The 5,514-nt window shown below is 53.4% G+C and overlaps 2 non-coding genes across 2 annotated transcripts; one reads left to right on the top strand and one right to left on the bottom strand.

The window, feature by feature from the left end:
- Window positions 1–261: 261 nt before the first annotated feature.
- On the bottom strand, window positions 262–333 carry trnaw-cca (transfer RNA tryptophan (anticodon CCA)). The gene has a single exon. It is a non-coding gene; the product is annotated as a tRNA-Trp (tRNA).
- A 3,972-nt stretch (window positions 334–4,305) lies between these two features.
- LOC140461180 (5.8S ribosomal RNA) lies at window positions 4,306–4,458 on the top strand. The gene has a single exon (XR_011954500.1). It is a non-coding gene; the product is annotated as a 5.8S ribosomal RNA (ribosomal RNA).
- Window positions 4,459–5,514: the final 1,056 nt, after the last annotated feature.

Genomic DNA, 5,514 nt, shown 5'->3' with positions numbered 1-5,514 from the left:
GTAAAAATATCAGTATAATGTTATTCACACCCCGCCGTCACCAACTGAACGAACAGTCTGTGTTTTACTTCTCACATTGCGGGGAGCTGAGCATTTACCCAAACAATGGGCACACCACCTCCCTGACACAGTGTTCACAAATCAAACTGACAGCAAAGATTCACGTGTGATCAAAAGTTACCGCAAAGAAGATTTGACACGACCGATATACGGAAAGAACGTACTCGTTTCTTGATTTGAAATGTAAGAAGTTGATTGCAGTGAGCCTGACGTGATTTGAACACGCAACCTTCTGATCTGGAGTCAGACGCGCTACCGTTGCGCCACAAGCTCACGGACGGCTCAGGGCCTCCTTTCATGCTTAAGGGAAGTAATCGCACTACAAAAATTTCACGTTCATGTCTGTTCTGTTGGGGGGGAAAGGGGAAAGTTAACTGGACACTTTATTCTGGGAGATGGTCATTCCTCGACAGACCAAGCCTTCTGACTGGGTCAGTGGACAGGGTCAGGAGGGTGTCAGCACAGGTCAGACAGATAAAGGGGATCTGAGAGAGGTCTGCACGAGTGAGGAGCTAACTGGCTGCGTCGTGGGATTAAGAACAATGTTGGGGAGGGGGCAGTGGTGGTCAGGGAGAGAATAGTGGCAGGGATTGTCACCATTCTCTGCAGTTGACAGCAGAAGACCAGATTGCCTGGTGCCAGGATTTGGGAACCGGTGTGCTCAGGGCTGGAGACACGGAAAAGGGAGGTTGCAGCAGGCGTGGTCTAACAATGTCAGGAGGAGAGAACCTCTGCTGAAGGCTAATGAGAAGTCAGAAGCTACAAAGACATAGCAGAACTTCAAAGCTCTGGGTGGTATTGTGGCTCAGTGGTTAGCACTCTGCCTCACAGTACCACGGACTTGGGTTCAATTCCACTCTCATGCAGCTCGCTGTGTGAACTTTGGCATGTTCTCACCTTTGTGACTGCATGGGTGAACTCTGGGTGCTCCAGTTTCCTCCGACAGTCTAACCATCTGAAGTTTAGGGTGGATTGGCCATGCTGAAGTGTCCAGGGATCTGCATCCTCGGGTGGGTTAACTGTGGGGAAAGTGGGTGGTTGGAAGGTCAGTCTGAACTTTATGGGCCGAATGGCCCGTAGGGATTATATGAATCTACCGTCTTAGCCATGTGTCTATTGAGAAACGATTGCCCCCAAGTCTGCTGTTAATGGAGTGGGTTCCAGTTCATGGAACACTGACACCATTCCTGGGTAAGGTGGGATTTGTGCTGTCACTTTCCCAACCCACTGTCCCCATGCATTCTCTCTCTCCTCACAGTCTGAACTCACCAAATCTCTCTGCCCAGCCATTCTCTCTCTCTCCCCCTCATTTTCTGCCCCCCATTCTCTGTCCCCAAGTCTTTCTCATCCCCTCCACTCTCTGTCCCCTGTCCATTTTCTCTCTGTCTCTCCCCCGACCCTTTGCTCCCCTATCCATTCTCTCTCTCTCTCTCTTCTCCCCCAGCCTCTGCGCCCCTGTCCATTCCCTCCCCCCCCCCCCCCCAATCCTTTCTCGTATCTCGAGCCCTCTTTGATTGCTGTATCAAGCCCTTCTCGGGAAAGAGAGAGAATGGATGGTGATGAATCAACCTGGAAGACAGGGGTGCACAAGAAATGGCTGATTTTAAAATTGAGAACAGCTGAAATGATATACTCAGAAACATTGTTAATGTCTAAAAGCATAAAGCTGCAGACATGTTGCTGAAACTTGCAATGAATTAGGCGGGTAAAGTCATACAGCACAGAAACAGACTCTGCAGTCCAGCTCACCCATGCTGACTGGATATCCTAGATTAATCTCGTGACCCATTTGCCAGGATTTGACCCATATCTCTCTCAACCCTTCCAATACACATACCCAACCAGATGCCTTTTAAATGTTATAATGGTACGAGCTTCCATCACTTCCTCTGGTAGCCCATTCCACACACGCACCGCCCTCTGTATGAAAAAAATACAAATCTATGCCTTCCTCACTCCCTAGTTTTATTTGTACTGATACCTTCGGGGATCTCTAGACTTGGACAGCAAGGTTCCTTTGTTCCTCAGCACTCTGTAGGGACCTACTATTTATTGATTACTTTCCTCCATTATTACATTTCCCAGAATGCCTGGAGATTAAATTCCATCTCTCTGTCCCATTTACCAGCTGATTGGTATCAAACTGTGGCCAAAGACCATCCTCCTCACTGTCAATACCACCACCTTTGCAGAGATTACTCCTAAACAGGGGAGGGCAGCACTGTCTCCAGCTAAGCAGAGGGAATTGTGTGTGGGTGTTGTGGGGGCTTGGAAACTTTGCAAGCTCCCTTTCCTTCATTTTTTAATCCCACCAAATCCATGTGGTTTCAGTTTTTATAACAGAAAACAGCACAGGGTTGAATTTTAACTTACCACTGGCTGAAACTTTGTCCTGCCCTCTAACATCGGAGAGTAAAACACTTTAGTTCCCCTCCCCTCCCTCCATGTGTAACACAGAGTTGAGGGATTGGCACCGGTTGTTATTTTGTGATCTATTCCAAATGAAATTTTATCTCTGCGCAGGTGCAAGTGAACAGTCTGTTTTTGTGCTTTCTGCGAATCAGGCTAGCAGCTTTTAAATCCTTATGTTAAGCAGCAGAAGCAAACAGTAGATCAGCAATTGTATTTTGAGAGTGGAAATTCTAGCCCTGGTAATCCCGTTGGGTCAACAGAGGGAGAGGGAGAGGATGTCACATCTAAAGTGCATACAGAAGAGTTGTTACACTTGTTCAGTCAGTTGAGTTGGTTCTTCCCTCAGATGTGACTGGATGTTGCTTTTCATGGATCATAATTAAACTACAACGGAACACATTAAATTCAAGGAATTCAATTGAAAGGGCAATTTGAGTGAATAAATGGAAAACTGCTTAAAGATTGGCTCCTGGTCTTTTACTTCACCAATTAGAAGTTGTTGGTTTGACAGCTCTCCTAATCATAGAATCCCTACATTGTGGGAGCAGGCCATTTGGCCCATCGAGTCAACACTGACCCTCCAAACAGAATCCCATCCAGACTCACAAAAATGTGCACCGCATGTGTGTAGAGAAGGGGATGCTGGGAGTGAGTGGGATGCTTTCACCACCACCATCTCCCTCCAAGACCCAAACACCCCACAGCACCACCTGTCCATTCCTCCACCACCACAGTGCCTCTGGCCTTAACCCCTGCCAACCACAGTGCCATTGTCCATTCTCCCCGCCACCCACAGCATCCCCTTACATTCTACTCGCCACCCACAGTGCCCCCTGTCCATTCTCCCCGCCACCCACAGCACCCAGTCCATTCTCCCCCACAACACACAGCATCCACTGACCATTCTCCTTGCCACACACAGTGCCCCCTATCCATTCTCCCCACCACCCACAGCACCCAGTCCATTCTCCCAGCCACCCACAGCATCCCCTGACCATTCTCCTTGCCTCACACAGTGCCCCTGTCCATTCTCCCCACCACACACTCCATCCCCTGTCCATTCTCCCCCACCAACCACTGCACGACCTGCCCATTCTCCCCTGTAGCACCCACAGCACCTCCATCCATTCTCCCCCGCCAATCATGGCTCTGCCCTCTCCATTCCCCCGTGCCACCCACGGCACCCTTGGCCAATCCCTCGCCACCTCCGGCACACCGTCCATTCTCTTTCTCTTTCTTTCTCTCACCCCCACCCTCTGCATCCCTGTCCAGTCCCTCTTCCCATCTTCTGACTCCCCATGCGTTTTCTCTCTCCCCCACACCCTCTGCTCTCCATCCCTCTGTTCCCCCATCTATTCTCTTTCTCACCCCACGTTGCCGAGTTTCCTAGCCCACCTTGGCAGTGGCCGGGCCGGGCGGCCGTCAGCTCTGGCTATTGCAGCCCCCGACTCTTTGCAGTGGTCCGCTCGCCGACACCCCGCCACGTGCACGGGTCAGTGACGCTGCCAAACCGATTGCTGGTCTCGTTTCCGCCTCTGCTTTTCCTCGGGCAAAGCTGCTGCATGCCTCGTGACGCTCAGCGGGCGACATGGTGGAGGAGATCCTGCCTCGGTCGCTGCGGTGCGTGGGGGCACGCATCGCCTCTTGGGCGGCCTTTTTTCCCAATAGACATATGTTTCCGCTGGCCGCACCAGGCTGGTGCTCCCCACAGCTTCCCGCCACCCTGCTACGCGCGCACACCGGCGTGCAGGTGGGTGCTGCTAATGTGGGAAGTGTATGTGCGGTCTGGGTCGCTTTCCTCTGGCGAGGGAGAGACCGAAAACAAACTCAGACAACTCTTAACGGTGGATCACTCGGCTCGTGCGTTGATGAAGAAAGCAGCTAGCTGCGAGAATTAATGTGAATTGCAGGACACATTGATCATCGACACTTTGAACGCACTTTGCGGCCCGGGTTCTTCATGGGGCCGCGCCTGTCTGAGGGTCATTTGGCATTTAATCGCACTCGCCTTGGCTGGAGAGAGCGCGGCTGGGGTGTCGCAGAGGACCCATCCTCTTTGTCCCCCTAAGTTCAGACTCCGCAGCCCTCTGGCATCAGAGCACTTGGCCTTTCCCCGCACCCTGCACATTCCATTCGTCAGGCTCGACGCCATCCCCCCGCCAGGGAGCGCGGCCTGGCGTCCGTCTGTGTCGTGGCAGTGGGGCCAGTACGGCTGTTACCGGTCCCAGAATGGCTGTCGGTGGTTCACACGGCGACGTGCACCGCTTCGTCTTTGGGACACGGAGCTGCCTCAAAATGTTGAGCTTCCTGTGAGGTCCGCCTAGGCTCTGCACGTCCACACTGCGTCTGACTCTCGGTTGGCTGGCAGTAGAAACAGTGAAGGGAGCCGCGGAGGTCTGGTGCTGGTGCGCTGCCGGCCTCACCGTGGAGCTCGCCTGTTTGACACGCTGACCCGACTTGATGCTTGATTGATTGAGAGTGATGAGAGGCACAGACCGTGTCTGGGAGCTGCAGGCCGCCCGTTGCTGCAGCCGCCCGTCTCGTGGTTCGTCCTCAGACTTAAGTGGCCGGTGGGGCGTCTGATCCTGTCGCCCCTGCTGGCGCTGAGTCCCTGGCTGAGGGAGGAGGTTATCATCGAATGCTGTGACTTCGACGGTCGCACGTGCAAGGATCACGGGCTTTTGGCTCTCCCGTTCAGTCCACAAGTTTCTGCTCGGTCCTGCCACCGGTCTCGGGAGGCACGGAGGGGTTAGCGGCCGTGGTGTGTGCACGGTCACCGTGCAGGCATACCTATCATGCCACCAGCCAACCATCGAGAGGACGGCGGAACATCGGGCTATCGGGGGCCAAGTCGCCAGAAGGCCACCGCTGTGTCTTCCATACCCTGTCACCGTCAGCGTGCCTTCCTCAACTCGTCCGGCTCGGGGCCGCTGGGTTCAGGAGCGGCGTCGCCCGCCGGCCCCACTGAAGGCCGTGCCATTCTGCGGCTGGTGATCGATGTGCATGCCGTGCCTGTGCGACCATTCCCCACTTGTGTCTCAG

This window comes from Chiloscyllium punctatum, chromosome 36 (assembly GCF_047496795.1).
Source record: "Chiloscyllium punctatum isolate Juve2018m chromosome 36, sChiPun1.3, whole genome shotgun sequence".
Classification (NCBI taxonomy): domain Eukaryota; kingdom Metazoa; phylum Chordata; class Chondrichthyes; order Orectolobiformes; family Hemiscylliidae; genus Chiloscyllium; species Chiloscyllium punctatum.
The sequence above is the reverse complement of the archived record's forward strand: the minus strand, read 5'-3'. Positions and strand labels throughout refer to the sequence as shown.